This window comes from Falco biarmicus, chromosome 5, assembly GCF_023638135.1.
Source record: "Falco biarmicus isolate bFalBia1 chromosome 5, bFalBia1.pri, whole genome shotgun sequence".
NCBI lineage: Eukaryota > Metazoa > Chordata > Aves > Falconiformes > Falconidae > Falco > Falco biarmicus.
The window spans coordinates 28,530,866-28,549,608 of NC_079292.1; positions in this window are offsets into that span (position 1 = coordinate 28,530,866).

The following is an 18,743-nucleotide window of genomic DNA, read 5'->3' on the forward strand; positions in this document are numbered from 1 at the left end:
TTATCTGGGAAGACCGTGACTTGAAAATCCTAGTTTTAGCCTAGTCCTAGTTAAATGCCTATTTGTGAGTGCAGATGCCAACCTGATATGAACTGCTGCAGCTCTGCTGGAGCCAGTGGAACTACTCTGGGTAATGCTTTGTTGTAGTAGTGATGACTATTGCGTAAGACCAATGAATCTGGCCCTTGTGATCTATGAAACGCTGCCTTTAGTTAGACCTTTCTTCTAGGCAGAGTGTTGTGGACCTCCCAGTCTCCATACCCTAGCATCCTATGGACCTGAGGTTAATACAATAATGCGGATTGCCCTAAATTTGTCTCTGTGCACAGAGAAGTGAGATATCTTCGTTCTTTGGTGTGTCCCAGCACTGGTATGTCATTTTTCCAGATGTTACCTAAGGAAGGAACTTTTTCTCTTTATAAAAAAAAATAGGGTATAAAGTATAACAATGCAGACTCCGCTGTTTGAGGGTATTTTTGAGTCTCATCTTGCATTGAGGAAGACTAAATACTGAATAAAATCCCAGCACTGACCTGTCTAGGTTAAGGAAAGTTGTATGCGTCCCCCCCAAATGAGCATTTGTTCCAGAGCAGCATGTGAGATTCACCCTTCTTTACAGAGGAGGTGTGCTGCTGGCAGAACAGGTAGTGACTTTGATATGACTAAACATTTCCTACTGAAGGAAACTCCACTGAGTATCAAAAAAGATGTTTTATGAAAAGCTCCTTTACTTTTCCTCTCAATTTTCAGGGTTCATTTAGTCCTTTGTACTTAACTAATTTCTCTTAGCATGAGATGATGAGTGGCTTATGTTTCCTAAACTCTTAGGTACAAATTTAGCCCTGGAGAAAACGGCTGTCAGCTCAGATTTGTTGTGGGCATCTACTGGCCTTGACGACCGGATTTTACCTAGGTCCCAAAGATGCTCCTGTTTAAATGACGATCCGTGGAGCTTCCTGGAAGCAGAACCAAGCTTAGGCTGGGTTTCTGCAAGTAAACTCCTAAAATCCCATTGCAAAATTTCATAATTACTGACCCCTATCAAAGTGGATTGAGTCTCAGTGAGAACTAGCAGCAATCTACTTTCAAAAATCAGGGTAGTCACATATCTAGTTAGCAGGGATTTGAGGAGTTTAGTATCAGGCACCCATTTCTGGAAACCTTAGTGGAATGGAAAAGGCATCCAACCAGTCTGTGTCTGCTGGAGCAGAGAGGCCCATGGTTTTCAGTTGCAAAATAGCTGAAGGCTGGAAAGCCTTGTGCTTCTGGGGTCAAACCAATCCCTACCTCATGGCCACTGACCTGTAGGACATGGCCCAGGAGTGAAGACCAAGTATGATCTTTGGAGCTTCTGAAGAAGAGATGGACCATCATAAATTAATGAAGGAGGCATCACCGGCTTTTTGTCAGGGCTAAAGGGTTCTTCCCCTCTTGTCTGGAGTGCTGGGTCTTAGGGGACAATTTCTACCCCATGACCCTGCTCTACCTTCAAAAATCCTTCTCCTTGGCTCCCTTGGGGAACTTATGAGTGTGTCTCATCTGCAGCCACAGAAAGACTCTGGTCTGAGATAGAAAGGGTCAGAAAAGCTGCCCATCCTTCTTCTATGTCTTAAATGGAAGAAGAAAATTTGTCATTGGAGTCGCTTAGTCCATCACTGTCCATTGCAGCTTTCCTTGTCTCCTTTAAACTTTATGGCATGAGACAAATACAGATTGCATGTGGTGGCTCCTCTCTCTGTACTGACACAGAAAATTACTTTAATTTACTGTTATGATTAAATTGGCACATGTTGTGCTTTCATCATGTGTCTGCATGTAGTGATAGATATCTTTGCATTTGGAGGCCTGGATGTCTGTAAAGTTACCTTTTTATTCTATGTTTGTAGTAGTTTGATGTCTATATTCTTATTTCTCACCATCATAATAGAACTGGTGCAATACAAACACAGCCAGCCTTGCTGCATAGGAAAATACAAAACAGACCTGGGAAATGTGTGTGTGTGAGAGAGAGAGGGAGAAGACAGAGAGAGAAAGAGGGATGGAGAAAATGATGGTGTATATACACAGGCACATGTACAGATTTCTGTACATGTACATGTAATACACAGGCACATGTACAGATTTCTGCTGCCGTTGATAATGGTATAAATTTGAGATAATCTTGCTGAAATCATGACAATGCCATGGGAGTAACATAAGCAAATTTGTAACAGTGTCATAATGTAATTATAGTTTAAAATACTTAAATATACAGACACACAGACCTTCCCCTTCCTCCCCTTCGTACACATTCCTGCTGAATTTCTGAGCAACGTGGGAAAGAAGACTGCTACTTGCTGATTACTATTCTTGGAACATACTCTGGAGTTACAGGTACTGAACGGTGAACAGGTTTATTTTTGTGGAGTCTCCGATGGGGGTTAGATAATACAGAAGGAAAGATCTACAGTTTCTAGAAGGAATAGAGAGTTAGTAGGTCCACACTGAATTAGTTCAGAGCACCTGAAGATCTGGGCATTTGCTGGAGGCATTTTCAGGTCCCATGCTTTGCACAGGGCAGACTGGTTAATTGCCATCAGCTTGTTCATGAGTATTGGTCTGTTGGCAGCAATTCATTTGCATTACAGCAGGAGGATTTATATGTAAATCAAGCTGTTAGTGCTTTTTTTCCCTCAACTAAATACAGAGGGTGAAATTAGCTCTGGACCCAAAGTCGGAACCATTTACGCCTCTGTTTTAGTGCTTTAGTGTTTTAGTTGAAATGACAAGTCATTCTTAAAGAGCTTGAATGAAAAATACCTTTTGTCTCTATAAATTTAGCATTTTCTTACTTAAAAAATTAATTAAACCATGATCTCTTCCCCCAGCACTAAATCATATAAAGCTTATAGACTTAAGCAGAAAAACCTTGTAATTTGGAGATACTATGAAACCACCCTACAAATAAATCTGTGCTTTAAGCCAGGGATATTCACCAGGGAGCAAATTTTTTTGCTATCACAGAAGATAATATGTTATTCTTAATGTATTCAGAAGTCATGAACTCCTAAGCTACATGAATAGTTCAAAAATTATGCCATTTTTCTGTTTTAAGTATTATTTTATTTTCATTTACCCTATGCTTTTTGCTTCTAATGCTTGTGTTCTTTTACCTCTTTTCTCAAGCTATAAACTCGCCTGTTATAAAAAGTAACCCAGGTCTGTCAGACGAACAAACGTCTCCCAGGGACCCGAGCTTTAAAACCAAATTACCCTTATATCACCATCAGAGTCACCCTACTGTCTCTTGAGAATTGCAACATCATCTCAGGAAATGACAGCCGGAGTTTCTGGGCCATGGATTACAAATAAACTGCTCTCCAAAACATGCTGCAGAGTTCACCACGCTGACTTGCGCTGACTCCCACTGCCCCGTGCCGATGCGATGATCTGCACTGACAGGTAATTTGAGCAAGACTCGAAGGCATCCTTTGATCCACAGTGACTTTCTCCAGCCCCGCTGCTGGTTGGGCTCTCATCACACCAGCCATCACTGCTGTTGCCGTTATGGCTTGTACCAGACCTGCATGATGGATAGGTGCCGGGACAGCGGAGTGTCCTGGCATGGGATGGGTTGCCAAAGTCTGCTGGCACTGGGCAAAGGACTGAAGGTGGGAAGGTCATGGCCATTGCTGGGCATGGTCCCTCCCAGTCATTGCAGGCTCAGGCAGCCTCAGGCTCCTCCAAGGGTACAAGCCAAACTCCTGCTGAAACCACCTGGGTACAAAGAACGTGGTGAGGGACGTGCCAGCCTTTGTGTCATGGAGAAGCAGCAAAGCAGCCCACACCGCACATCGCTCCCCATTTTCTAGCCTTAAATCTGAGGTCCACTCAGTGCTGCTCTACACAAAGTCCTGATCCTGAAAGTTAGCAGAAAACCTCCCCTGGGCTGCAGTGGCATTGCTGCTGCTCTCTCCTGGGTTTCAATCCAGTTACATATGCAAAGTATCTAGGGGCATATGAGGTGCCTCAGGTTGTACAAGGAACCCACATGGGGCTGGAGCTGAGGTAGCATGTATGTGGGACCTACACCCTTCCAGAGCAGCAGCCAGGGGGCATTTAAAACTCCACCAGATGTCTGTGTTTTTCATGCCCTAGTTGAAATACAGACACACAGCCTTATGTTACAGACCAAACTTTCCCATGTAAAACACTGAGATTAGCAATATGGTTTAGATCAACTGTAAATATAGAAAACATCTGCCTCTTCCCCCCTGCCATGTATGGGATACTGGCACACATGGAGACATTCTTGGATGATAAGACTGTAGGCTCAAAGGGGTTTTCTAGACAGAAAAGAGTTCTGAAAACGTCAAAGCTGTTGCTCCTGTGAAGACATCCTGGGATCTCCCAGTGGAGAGCGCATCCCATGGAGAACTGCTTCCTGCTTGTAGCACAGAATGGATGCAACACTTCTTAGTAGCCTGGAGATGAAGTTTCAAACATCTGCTGAACTCGTTGAACAGTTGTCAGCAAAGGTCAATTCCACACCTGCTTCTGCCATGGATCTGCTCTTGTGCAAGCCTCTTGCTATGTGCTGTGCGTTGGTCTGCTTCTCTGTGTAATGGAGGAAAGGATATGAACTTTTCTGAGATCTGAGGAGAGAACATGCAAGGTAAAAACCCCATGAGTGGGTCCAAGAAAACTTCTTCGAAAGAAGTTAAAAAACCTCAAATGGTAGATTTCTCAGGCTTTTATTCCCATGTGACAAACCTCACCTATTTCAGTTCAGTTCATCATACAATACCTCTTATTTGCTCACTGAATAATAAACAAGCTGTAATTAAAAAGCAAATCCACAGAGGGCTACAGGAAGAGTGCTTAAGGGTCCTTAAGAAAAGGTGTAAAGAGATCTACCAACCTTTGAGCATTTCATCCAGGTAATTTAATAAAGTTCTTTAACTTAAGTCTGCTGCTTGTGGAGGTAAGTGTGGAGGTGGGTGTTTGTGTGTGAAAATGTGTAAAATACATGTGCATGTGTGTGCACTTGTACTTTTTATTCTGTTATGACAGGCTTTTCAAAACTCTTGAAATACTATCACAGCAAAAATCCCACCTAAAATATCCATAACTGTAGAGGAATGAAGCTGGGTTAATTAACATTGATAATATACAGCTGTGGGCTGGCTTCAGGGGCAGCAGGTTGGCTGATGTAGATAAAGTACAGGTGTGGCTGTTCTGGTAAGGGGTTGGGCAGCCAGTGAAGAGAGAGGAGGAAGAAGCAGAGAGAAGAGTGCTCCCCTGGGTGAGGAGAGACCAGGAGAAGGCAGCAGAGGGACTGGCATGAACAGTGTGTTGGTATGAGATGGTAAAAGACCTTGTTGCAGCTGGTAGTTTGGAGAGTGCTGCGACATATAACTTCCTCTTCCTCTACAGAGATTACTTTTTTTTTTTTTAATAAATCCATTTCTAAGACTGAAGGTATGAGAGGCTTTTTTTTTAAAATCCAGAAAACAAAGCAAGAGCGCTGTGTGAAGAAGATGGGCCCGGGCATCAGAACACTTAGGTTCTGTCCTTAGGCCTTACTGCAGAGCACCAACAAATGTGCTGGTCCCAAAGAGCATTTATATCATAAGCCAGTCTTTTACCATAGAATAACAAATAGGTATGGTTCTTCCAACCTAAAATCTGTGTAAGCTGAGGATAGTCACAACTTCTCAGAACATCTAAAACATCTAGAACATCATCTAAAAACACCTGACAGCTTCAAGGATCACATTTTTACATGCTCTTTTGACCATCATCAGCTGTTGCTGACTTCACTGGCTGTTGAGAGCTCTGAATCTTGGGAGAGTGCTTGATATCTTTTAGGGTTAGTTATAATGAGATAAGGGAGCAATGGTATTTCCCTTCAGAGGTGTTCACTTTAGGTGCCGAAACCTAATTTGCTTTAGGTAGCTCTACCTGATAAAAAGTTGTAGAAGGTGACTGAGGAATACGGAGTGACATGGGCATATGCTCTTATAGGGCTGTTTGAGAACTACTCAAGCTAATGAATAATGCTGGCAGAAAAATAGTTGCCTCTACACTGACCAGGAGTAAATTCAGGCCCACTGTTAAGTGAAGGTTTCCAAGCACTGCAACAGTGAAAATCTGGAATAACTCTGGGAGTAACTTTTGTGACTCAGTGTCACAAAAGGAGTTCTGCCTTGCTAGTGTCCTTTCATTTGTGCCTCTGTAATACTTGGCCACTTAAACCCGTTATGGTTTCCTCACTGCAGACTGCATGCAAAGAAGAGGTAAGAGACAGCCTTTAAGTGGCTGATCCTTCATGTTAAGCTAGAAAGGCACAGGAGAACTCTGGACCTGTTTTCAAGATGGGGAACAGAGTCATGGAGGTGATTACACCTCTTTTTGCTTCATTCAATACCTCTCAGGCCCCTGCTGGAGTCCTATGCGCATTTTGGGCTTCTCACAAATGGTCTAGACCAGCTTGAAAGGAGAAGCCTGGTGAAAGACCTAGGAAGTGTAGCTTTCAAGGATGGAAGGAAAATAATGTTGTTTGATCTACAGAAAAGACAACTGAAGGGGAGACCCGATGACAACCTTTAAATATTTTAAAGAGTAAAATAAATTATTCTTTTGACTATTACTAGAATAATAAGAAAACATTGGTTTAAATGCAGAAAGACTTTAGAAAACCCTGAAATGCTAGAACATGCTGTATCTGGGGAACAATCCCTGCCTCTAGAGAACTTAAAACCCATTAGACCAATGTCTGCCGGGGTTGGTTTATATGCAATGAATTTAGGTGATAATGGACTAAATAACCAATTAAGGTATTTCGGTCCTATTTTGTACCTTCTTAACAAGACCATTTATCCACAAAGGCCTGCGTTCACAAACACTTAACTGGGTAGATGGTTTTGGTTTACCCACATTCATCAATCTGAGCACAGATGTCTCACCAGCACTTAGAAAAAATGCCTTAAGGCTCTAGCTTGACATTACAGTGTGTGTAGTTAGGGATTTAATTAAAGTTTACAAAATATTTTAAGATCTTCGGAGAAGTGCCATATCTAGCAGAAAGGTATTATTAGTGTGTCACACAGGGAGCCACAGAGCGCTCCAGTAAAACACAGAATATACAACAATAAAGGAAGAAAAGCACCAGAACCTTGACAGTGTAACAAATATTGAATTTGTTGACAATGAAAGAGGGGAGGAAAGACTAGAAACATATAAAACTGTCTAAATCACTGAAAAGCACTAATTTATTGTCAGTAGCCTCTTTGAGAAGGAATATTGCCAAACAACCCAGCAGTAGCGTGAATTATGCAGAGCGCAACTCTTTGGGAAATGGCAGGTGCTCACCTAGCTAATAGAAATACTGAATAAAAACCAAACCTCTGTCTGACTATTTATTGGACTTTTTGAAGATTAGAAGAGCAAGTATCTGGCCCTGAATGTTAACTTGCTAAGGAGTCTTTAAGCAGTTTACCTGTCACATAAATAATGGATTGTTTCCCTTTACGCGGCTTTTTCAGTTTATTAGTTGCTTCCATTAGACAACAGCTATATCCTCAGAGATCTGTGGGGATTTGCCTTTAATAACAGCATGACCTTGATCTTTTTCCTTTTTAAATTAGATTTTGATCCAGGTCCACTTTCTTCTGATGGCATGAAGGAGCCAGGATCTGTCCCTATGGGAACAGATCTGTCTTCCATGGGAAAGTCACTTTGCAGTGCTCAGCTATGCCCTGATTTAGCAACTCATTGAGTAAATAAAACTGCAAAGCCATCAGCCCCAAAACAAACTGCAAGTCGTGTGGTGCACCACACAGTTACCTGTACGGAGTAACTGGTGTAGGATGAGGTATTTCCATGCAAGCAGTAACTTTCTGTTCATATTCCTTTTCCCAGTCCCTCCCCACTAAAACATACCTACAGAGGATCTTCAGCAGCTTTGGAGGACGTTCCTGTTGTCCCTGCTGAAATCTGGGCTTCAGTGAAATGTGATATAGAGAAGATAAACCTCAACCATTCAGTTAAAATAAGCCAGTTGAATGGGAATTGCTTTTAGTCAACAGCAAAGTGATATATAGTGTGGTAAACCTGACAGAAGTCATCTACACAGCCACTAAGAAAGTTATTTTAATGAATTATCCAGTGCAGTTAAGAGATGCTTAAAAAATTATTGTGTAAAGTAGCTAAACTGTGATTCACAACACATGTAACAGGGTGGTTATCTGGTACTCTCACCAGGGTGATGCTTCTGCAATCTTTTTGACCAACTTCTGCTAAGTACCATTGCCACAGGACTAATAATGAAGAATATTAATTCCATTTAATAGGACCTCTGCAACTTTTCCATAAACATTTCAGTGTGCCTGATCAGTGAGAAACTGGGCAGGGACTGTAAGTGTTAGATGGGCTGTATTCATCATAGTCAAATATGGGATTCAGCAGTCCTTGACCAGGATAGAGCACTGTGAACACCACTACACCGCATTAACTTACACCAAGTGAGGATCTGTCCCTGGACTTGCCTCCAGGCATCTTTCAGTCCTGTCCATCTCTCATTAGAAGCCAACTTAGTTGAAGACCTAGTCCAGGTCTTTATAACTTCTCAGTAGTTATAAAATCACAGTTACACACCTTGACAATGAAGCTTTCTGGCCTTGCTCCTGAGCTTGCTGGAAGGGTAAGAGCCCTGTCCATCGCCAGCAAGCGGGGACTGGAACCAGAGTCATTAGACTCAAATGATATGTTCCACTGAAGAGGAACTGAAATGCTGTCCTTTGTGTTAAATTGGTGGCTGTGGCTACAGTAAAAGCCCATCATTCACATGGCAACAGGAACAATCATCTGGCGATGGAGAAAATAGAGCCCTTGGCTGGGTGTCAAGGTTTTAAGTGCAAATCCACACTTACCCCTGCAGTGTGCTTGGCTGTGCCACCTCCTCCCATCCTCACCTCTCTGATCCCCCAGCTGAAGCTAAGCTGCCAGCAGTGAGGGGAGTCATGCACATCCCCAAATTTTCTTCCTTACTGTGGTTTGGTGGTCCATCTGCCCCAGCTGGTTCCCCTCTGGCAGGTCACTCTTGTCTACAGCTTATTACCTGTGAAGCAGATGTTACTGCTGTGACTGACAGCAGAACCAGAAATTTTCCATTTCCAAGGCCAGAAGGAAAAGAGCAGAGTTCACACACATGATCTTCCACAAGCAGCTCTTAGCAGGACTGGTTCAGCCATCTGATCCCATCGTGACAAGGTCTTAAATGTGGAACAAAGGGATGACCCTAAGGATCTTGCTGCTTATGTTATGCCATTGGATTGACCATGCTTGATCAGGAGACATGCCTGAATTCCTTGGTGTCCTTGCCGCAGTTCTGCAATAAGGATGGTCAGAGCAACGACCATGTTGTACCATTCATCTAAGCTGTCCATGTCTCTATGCAACTGGTTATTCCCAGGAGCTCTTCATCCCTCCTTCCCAGAGGACATGAAGCCAAATTTGTTTATTTAATAGCAGCTAAACTAAGACCACTGGTGGTCAGTATGGAGGCAGGGAAGGCAATGGATTTATGGAGCAAAGGCAAAGGCTGTTCCTCCTGAGTATTTTGGCTCTCTCATCATATTATCTGAGCATATTGCAACTATTAATTAATCTTCCTTCACCACCTTGGTGTTGTAAGGAAATACTATAAAATATGCCTGTTTTACAGACTGAGGACAAAGACCTGAACCCATAGAGATGTCTGAACACCTAAATCACACAGATTTCTATATGTTTGCAGATTGGAACTCAACTATCTCATCCGAGGTGAAAGGATGAGTCTTCTATGGCAGAGCCAGGAAGGGGAAATCCAGTAACAGTTTCCTGTCTGCTCTGCTGTTTGTTGTGGGTCACTATAGCTTTAGCATCTGAGATGATGTTTTTCCCCACATGGAGAAGACCTGGAGAAAGGATTGTGCCCAGCTTTGGGCACAGTCTGCATAATGAGAGTGCTATCTTCTTGCTCAGAGAGCCCCATTTCCCTCACAGCTCTTCATCAGCTGTGAAGCGCGTCTCCTGGAGTGACGGCAGACGTCTCCTGCTTAAAAACGAAAACCCTATAAATCATTTAGAAACATATTACTAAGCTTATTATAAGGCATTATAACAAATTAGAACTATAGTGTTGCTTAATAACAAGATTTTTCTAGCAAGATATTATCCCCATATATATCACCATGACTAGTTAGCTAGCCACTGTAAGAATAGGTAAGGATGATTGATCGGCTTGCTTTTTTTCTTCTACTGATTATAAAGTAAGGCAGCTTGGACTCAGAATATTAAACTGCACTATAAAATACATTATTAATCTGTATGGCAACATTCTTTTTACAGCCTTATGCCAGTTTATTGCTACAGTATCCTTCTGAATGTGACATTAATAAAACTAGTGCAATAACACAACCTCTAAATTGGTAGTTATTGGTAATGAGGGAGCGATTTAGTAGTGGGTTTTGTTGGCAAAACTGAGGGCCCATTATTAGTCTGATGGTTGATTAATCAGTAATTATTCATTATCTGGTTTGTGACCTAGCCCAATGTTTTTAGAGATATTCTCCCAAATACGCAATTTTAAAGCTATTAGTCAAAACAGAAGTAAAATAACAGTCTGCTGCGCAGCCTAAGTGAGGGGTTTAGGTTCAAAAACAAGTAGCAAGAAGCCTCATCCTCTGTCCCATAATCTGATGCTACAAAATGTCATGGACCGCTGTATTGCTGACTGTGTGGGAAGGACCAAGGCTGGCACTTGTGAAGTCGTCACTGCTGTCTCCAGGAAGATGTGTCCTTCTGTCCCTGATCCTGTAGGCAGCTTTCTGCACCTGAGAGGCAGTTTTGCAGCACCCCACACAGTACATGGGGAAGGCGCAGCTGGGGCCTGCACATCCCTTGCCCTGGGGGGCTGCTGGTATCTCAAACATCCTTCCTCCCAAGTCAGGCTACCATGTGCCAGGCACAGAGGATTGACTCCTCCGTTGCTCCCTAGGGTCTCTCCACTCCCACCACGGCATCAGACTCAATGATGCCGCTCCTCTGCCCAAACTATCAGCAGATCAGGAGCTTCTTTAGCATGGGGAGATGCTCTATGGTGATGCCTAGGAACTGGCAAAAAAAAAAAAAAAAAAAAAAAAAGGAAGAGCCAATAGCAACAGGTTTATTCAAGATCATTTTACATAAAGATGAAATTTCTGGACACTCTGAAGTTGTCAGATGTGTGGATGAAGTTACTTGAAGGAGCTGCTAACATGGGGAGAGTGCAGGACTTTACTTTCCCCTAGGAATGTCCTCCCCATCGTTGATACTATTGGATCTGCAAGCTGCATCTTAAAAACCCAGGGCAAATATTTTGGCTTTTTATGTGAAATTTTCTTCCCATGCAAAATCCATTTTATTAAATCAAAAGAATGTAATTAATGCCTCAATAGCTTTTACATTGCATTTATGAACAGGCCTTATCATCTGCATTTTATTAATTTTTTAAAAAAATTTTCACCAGTGTTTCTTGTCCACAGCGGCTGCAGCAACAATTTCTACAGCATCTAGAGATCTTCCCAGGCTATTTTATCTGATAAACTGTGAATCAGTTTCCTGATTAACTGAACTTAAATTCAGTTAATATAATTTATTTTTTAAAAATGGGAAAGCCTGATCTTGTCAAGACTTCTATGAATAAAATAACAAAACGATGTTAACCTGGAAGCTTTTAAAATATTTTTGAATGCTTTGCCCAACAAAAAAACCTGCTAATGTTCTTTCCTGGATATCACTGGAGACACAGTGTCACCGAGGATACCTGAATGATCTGTCATCTGAGAAGGAGTTCTCCAAAAGGTATTAAATACCTAATATTGCCTCTGCTCCCAGATCTTGCCAAGGAGCTCTGATGGTTCCAGTCCCATCAAAAAACGTGAAATGCCAATGGCACACAAGGAAAAATAGTGACTATTTATATGCTCATGTATTCCCTGCAGACATTATTTTTTATGGAATTTGGTAAAATTACAGCTGAAGTTTGCTGTGATGTCATTGAGATAAACTCTCAAGGGTTAATATCTCTCTGAGGTTCATGCTGTACATGGATTATAATAACTGGCAATCTCAGGGATACAATTTTTTTGAAGAGTGGTGACCATTTGAGGAGGTCAAGATCAAATAAGACTCAATTCACAGTTGACAGAGGGTTTTTTGGTAGGTTTCACTCTGGCCCATCAAGCTAAAATGAAGACAGAAAGCCGCAAGCTGACTTCATCCCGTGGTCAGGAGGCCACAAGCATATGTTCTCATGTGGGAGTCAAAGAGGGATTTGTACTAAGCTCAGCTCCACTAGCAATTCATTGCTCCTTTCAAGACCATAACCCCTTTGGCATGACAGAACAAGATGACCAACAAATGTTGAGAATTATCATCTTGTCAGAAGTTGTTCTTGATCATTTCTTTAAGCCCCATATTTTATCTAATCTACAATTCATTCAGTCATAGGCTGTTTGTTAACCTTGCTCGTGCTTTGAAAATGAGAAAAGTGGGATTCATGAAAGCACAGGTATTTTTCCCAGTATTACACACTGAAATCCAACTGTTCTGTCTTGTAAGCTGTGGAGTTAGAATCATAGAATAATTTGGGTTGGAAAAGAGCTTTAAGATCATCAAGTCCAAACCTTAACCCAGGACTGCTGAGTCCACCACTAAACCATGTTCCTAAGCATCACATCTACATTCCAAGGAACACTTCCAAGTATGGTGGCTCCACCGCCTCCCTGGGCAGCCTGTTCCGAGGCTCGACCACCCTTTCCGTGAAGACATTTTCCCTCACAGCCCATCTGACCCTGCCCTGGCGCCACCTGAGGCTGTTTCCTCTCGCCCTGTCACTTGTTCCCTGGGAGCAGAGACCAACCCCCCCTGCCTACAGCCCCTGCCAGGCAGCTGTAGGGAGCCACCAGGTGCCCCTGAGCCCCCCCTCTGCAGGCTGACCCCCCCAGCTCCCCCCGCCGCCCCCCCCCAGCCCCTGCCCCAGCCCCTGCCTGGCTCCAGACATTCTCCAGCACCTCAATGTCTTTCTTGTAGTTTGGGCTAAAGAACAGACTGAGTTTGACTGCATCAACACTTCGTGTTGTTCATATGCCCTACAACATATGTACAACCCGGTGTGCATGTAAACCTCCCTGAATTCTAGGAATCAATTAATTTACATTTACACCCCTTCCACAAGGACCTTACAAATCCAGAGAGACGGAAGAGTCACCGTCCATTAACGTCTTCTCAAAGCATACTCACCACCTGATGTTCAGCTGTCCACCCCATGTGACAAAGGAATTCAGGTCCAAAATCACAGGTCAGGCTGTGAAGGAAGATTACATGGGTTAGAGCGAAACGCATGTTCAGTGGCTTTCAAGAAGTTTCTGTGTTAGCTGCAGGCTCAGGGAAGCGTGTTGCTATTATTGCGCATTGCTGTCAAAGGCAGGAGTGCCTGTTTTCAGCCTGTTTACCAGAGATATTAACTGTTGCTGAGTTGTCAAAAAAGATGACAGTACAGCCTCACAGGTTTTGATGTCTAAGATGAAAAAGACATAGAGGGGAGTTCAAAGTTATAAGAGCCCACCACTTCTATCTTGCTATCTGGCAGAGTCCCTACGCTCTGGTAGGGACTGTGTTGATCAACAAACCAAGGAAAGACTTGGTTGAAACTCATATAGAAACTCTTTCATCTCCTTCAAAGTCATATTTTCCCCTTTCCCATTTGAACTCTCTTCATATCAGTCCTTGCAAACAGATTAGACAGACATATGTCAGGGAGGGCATAGGCAAAGCTCATCCAGACTTGGGGCAGCGGATTGGACCTGAAGGCCTCCAAATGGCTCTTCAGTGCTGTGTCTCCATGAGCTGGCCATTTCCTTAACATCCATTTAGCTTGAATGTCATAACACATTTGATGTTGATCAATTGAAATTAATGGGAGTTTTGAGATCCGTAGTCAGTGATGTCAAAGTCAAGACCAAGATCTGTGATAAACTCTGCTGTTGTAATGAGATATCATTGTCTTGGAAAACAGGCAGAAGCAGCCACAAGAAAATTTCAATTACACATTGGTTAAGTTTGCAACTACACCAAGATTTTACAAACTCTAAAGAGAAGTAGTTAGGTGATTTTATTGTTGTGGCTGATTATTTATTTATTTTTTTTAAGCTTCCTCAGTGGAATGGAAAAGTGCAGAGGTTGGTGGTGATGAGATCCAGCACATTGATCTGGCTGCTTCGTTTTGTCTTTCTTCTATTTTCTGTGCCTACAACTGGCTGTTGCTTTTTGGCTTTGTCTCTGATTGATGCCTTCTTTGACTGACACAGGAGGGAATGCGCAACTTGCAGGGCACTAACTGCTCTACTTCTTATTTCTACTTCCTTTGTCTTCCTCCTCTCTCCTCCTTCACTCCACTTTGTCAGATGATGTCCTCATTTCCCATGTTTTCCCATTTCCTCATAGGAATACCTATACAGACAGCAAGCTGAGTGTTTTCTGGTAATGCATTAGCTTGTTCCTCGTCTGGCATACTTAGTGGAGAGTTACCAACGGGTGCCAGGCAATTGCCTAAATGAAAAATGCTGGGAAAAAGCTTGAGCTGCCATCAGCCAGCAATTGCTTTTGAAGTTAATTGGGCTGAGATTGTTTGTATTCACTGAGTATTGGCACCATTTAATTCATCAAGCTCAAATTGGTCAAACCTGGATGCTCACGTTTGCTGGTTATTCCCTTACCTCAATTGCATTTTTGTATCCATTAAGTGACCTGATTTCTAACCGTCCAGCTGAAATGACCAATAATAATCATATTACAGGGACATTTTAGATTACAACTGAAAATGACAATGACTGACTTGCTGCTTCATCACTTCACAGACTTTTATTTACTGTCTTAAAGTATCTCTTTTAGAGATTTCTTTCAGTGTTGCCATTTTCCAGCTTCTTGCCTAGAACTGAGACCAACATGTTTCCAGTCTAGACAGAATAGTTCATATTTGACCAAAATAAGAATGATTTTGTAAAGAAAGTGAGAAAACAGGCTTCCAGAAGAACAAAATATGCCATACAACCATATTACTTAGGTGGAGTCAGTGCTGCCTTTAGAGAACTGCATGGTCTTGGTAGCATCTAGACATCTCCAGGTGTACTGCTTTCTGGTGATTAAAAAATTCAGGTAACTGCACCCCAGGCAAAAAAGGAACCAGACAACTGTAAAACAACAGATGGTGCACTGGCTAAGTGAAAAAAAACCCCAATAAAGTCTAAAGAAATTACATGAATCAGATCCAGTCAGAGTCAGATTTAAAATCATTAGCTGCAAACTCCAATAATTAAAATAAAATTTGATTACTTCCCCCCCTACCACCACCCCACCACCACCCCTGGAACAATCATCTTTCCTTTCTAATCAGCACCATGATCTCTTCCCTGCTTTTTACAGCACAGTATAGAGGACCTGGACAACACCACTGTAAAGGCACTGTTTCATACCCACAGCAGGAATGGGATTTCTAGCGAACCAACATTGCATGTTTAAGAAAATGCCAGTGTCTCTGGATAAGCCCAATCTCTTTTCCAAACCCATCTGGTTCAGCCATGTCCTTCTCTGCAAGGTAAATAAAATAAAACCTCAGAAGGCACAACCAGTAGTCATCTTAACAGCTTCACACACCTAAATGTTCTGGCCTCAAGAGCTGTTTTTTCTGCTGAAGCTCTTACTTCGTTGTGCATTTTATTTTATTTTATTCTTTTTTTTTTTTTAATTATTATAGACTTGGTCCAGCTCATCAGAACAAAATATCCTTCAAAAGTCAGTCTGTTTAGACCATAAGGAGCAACAGAAGTTTGTCTCATAACAGTGGTCAGGATAACCCTAAAAAGAAATGGCAAAATCTTGTTTGGACTAAATAAATACATCTGTTACTGATTCGGAAAGAGGGTGTTACAGAACTGGAGGATGGACCTCCCAGGGGCTGAGTACCCTTACCTTTGCAGAGAAAAGGACCATCATTTTACATCTTATGAACTCAGCTGGTTGTCGGATAAGGAACCGGTGGTAACTCAGCATCCTCTGACAGTGTTTGCAAAGCGGACAAAGCCGAGCACCCACCGAGGCAATTTCTAACCAGAAAATAAGAGCAAGTCAGCCCATGTACCCACAGCAGCTTCTGAAATGCAAGGACACCAGAGCTGTGGAGCAAGATGTATGCACTAAAGGCTAACACATTCATAAAATGTGCAGCTGTGAAGTGATCACACACTGGAAGAAAAGAAGAACAAAAGGAGGCTGCATTCAGCAAATCACCAAAGAATAGCAAAACTCTAAAGGGCAGTTCAGCATCTCCCGGAAAGGATCCCATGGCTTTCAAAAGATACATCTCTGTGACAGGAACTACAATGCAGTCTTTGGAGTAGGTACAGACTGAGATATGAATAATGGAATAAACAGAAAAGATGAAAACGAAGCTTCAGGAAAGGAGCTAAAAATCCAAATTAGTCACTGGGCAGATTGCCTCCTCCCCTCCCATTACCATTGGGTAATCTCACTGAAGTCAACAGGATGATTTAGGAGTAAAAGGACATGAAAAATGAAAAAGGAAATCAGAATATGGCCTTTTGTTTAAGATGCTAAGATGAACTAAAGTGAATCTGAGAAGGTGAAGATTGATGAACAGTCATCTGGAGAGAAATGTATCATGCTAACAAGCTTTATGCATCCTAAACTCACTTTTTTTTCCCTTGTAGTTTGGTATCTTTCCAGCATAAAATACAATAAGAATGGTTAATGAACAGGAAACCTCAATAACTAGCAGGGCTAACTTTCGGTGCTGTTTTGGTTATTGACATTTTTACACGATACACGTGAATCCCATTTTGGTGAGCCCAGCAGTTTAAGATGATTGAAACAGACCTTTCAAACTAGTAGGGCTAAAGTTTCAGAGGGTGCTACAGTGACATTTCAGTGAAATCAATCAAAGTTGCTTTTCAACATTCAGCTTCTACCTGCAGACCACGCTCCTGCATTTTGTGAGCTGAAGGAAGGAACAAACGTGTGGGATTTGTCTTCGATATCTTTAGGAAGTCACCGTGTTGACAGCCACACCTGAGCTAGTTCTCTAAGCCATGCTGTCAGCAGAAAGAAGAAAATACTTCTATAAATGTGATTCATGCAATCTATCTAAGCATCTACATTAGGATGAGAAGACTCATACCCTATAGATGACTGCAAAGGGAGTCATGAGTCACGTGGGCAGTGATATCTAGCTTTTAGACAGTCAGCATTAGAGGAGATGAAGCTCATATCTAGAGTACAAAAACACAGGGACTTTTGTTCCCCAGACCTTTGGCACAGAGGGCCTGGCTTCACGCTGCTGCTGCCTTCACATGGCAGCAAGGCTGGGTTTAAGGACTGTAAGGTTTCTGTAAGCCTTTGGAATTTGTCGAAAAAGCAGTTGTAAATCTTGGGATCTGATCTCTTTCCACCAATTCTGACTCAACTGAAATTCCTCACAGGTCTCTTCAGGTTTTAAATTACTCTGTATTTTCAGAAAAATGAAGAGATTCCTGTGTTTCCAACCACCACATTCTTGCGTTAGGAACAAGATCCGTCCTACAGTAAGGAGAACTAGGGGTTAATTGCATTGTACTCCGGTCCCCCACTCTTCAAAAGGGCATGTTGGCTACTGGATATGAAAGAAAAGCACTAACTCAAAGAGTTTAATGAAATCTTCCAATCTGGCTAAAGGACACTCCTGGAACAGAGAGAAACGGCTGTTACCCTTTCAGTTCTTTGGTTTGGTAAATAGGCAGCCACTTCACCTGGACACATATTACATGTCTGCCTTTTACCTTGTCAAAAATAAATGATGTTTGCTTTTTTCCCTCTCTTCTTCCCAAAAGAGGAGGGGCTGAACTGCCTGTGAGCAGATCCTGGGCTGAGAACAGACTATCATGACAGACAACCCTTCTAATATAGCTGCCTAAAAGGACCGTAAAGGCTCTAGGGTAAGGCACTGGTGTAAGACAGAGGCTGTTGCTCTCCTGAGACCTTACCCTGGTTGCAGCAGGACTACTAAGATTTAAGGGGAGGATTAACCCCTTTTTCCCATTGCCCTAAGTTATTGGTAAGCTTAAATCTGTCAACATAACTATGTGAATGTCCTTAACCTGGTGCTGCCAAGCAAGACATCCAGAGAGAGATGGTGGAGTCTCCATCCAAGGACTTTTGTTGGCTAGGCAAAGGCATGGTTCAGCTGCTAGTGTCGGTGATAGTTCTGCTTTGGGATGGGGATGGGGCTAGAGATGAGCAGAGTTTCCTTCCAGCCGACATTACTGTGGCGGCTACCTTTGCCCAAGGTTAGGAACAAAACTGCTTCTTTGAAGAGTAAACACAAACTTGTGCTATTTCAGTAGGCAAGGGATAACGAGAAAGTGGCCTGACAGCTGGGTGTGCAGGTCAGTGGGCACTAAGCACAGGGCTGAACTCAGAAAAGGTGTTTTGGAGACCAGTGACATCGTTTTTAGCTCAATCACAGTCAGGGCAGCCCATCTCTGTGGCTCTAATAAATCTTTTTGGTCCTAGATAGAAATTGCCAGCAGACATTTTATCCAAAAGGCTTAGATAAAGCCATCTAAAGTGCTCCTTGCTCTGCGTTGCTCATCTGTTGTTCTGATGAATTTAAGTCTTTTGGTAAGGGT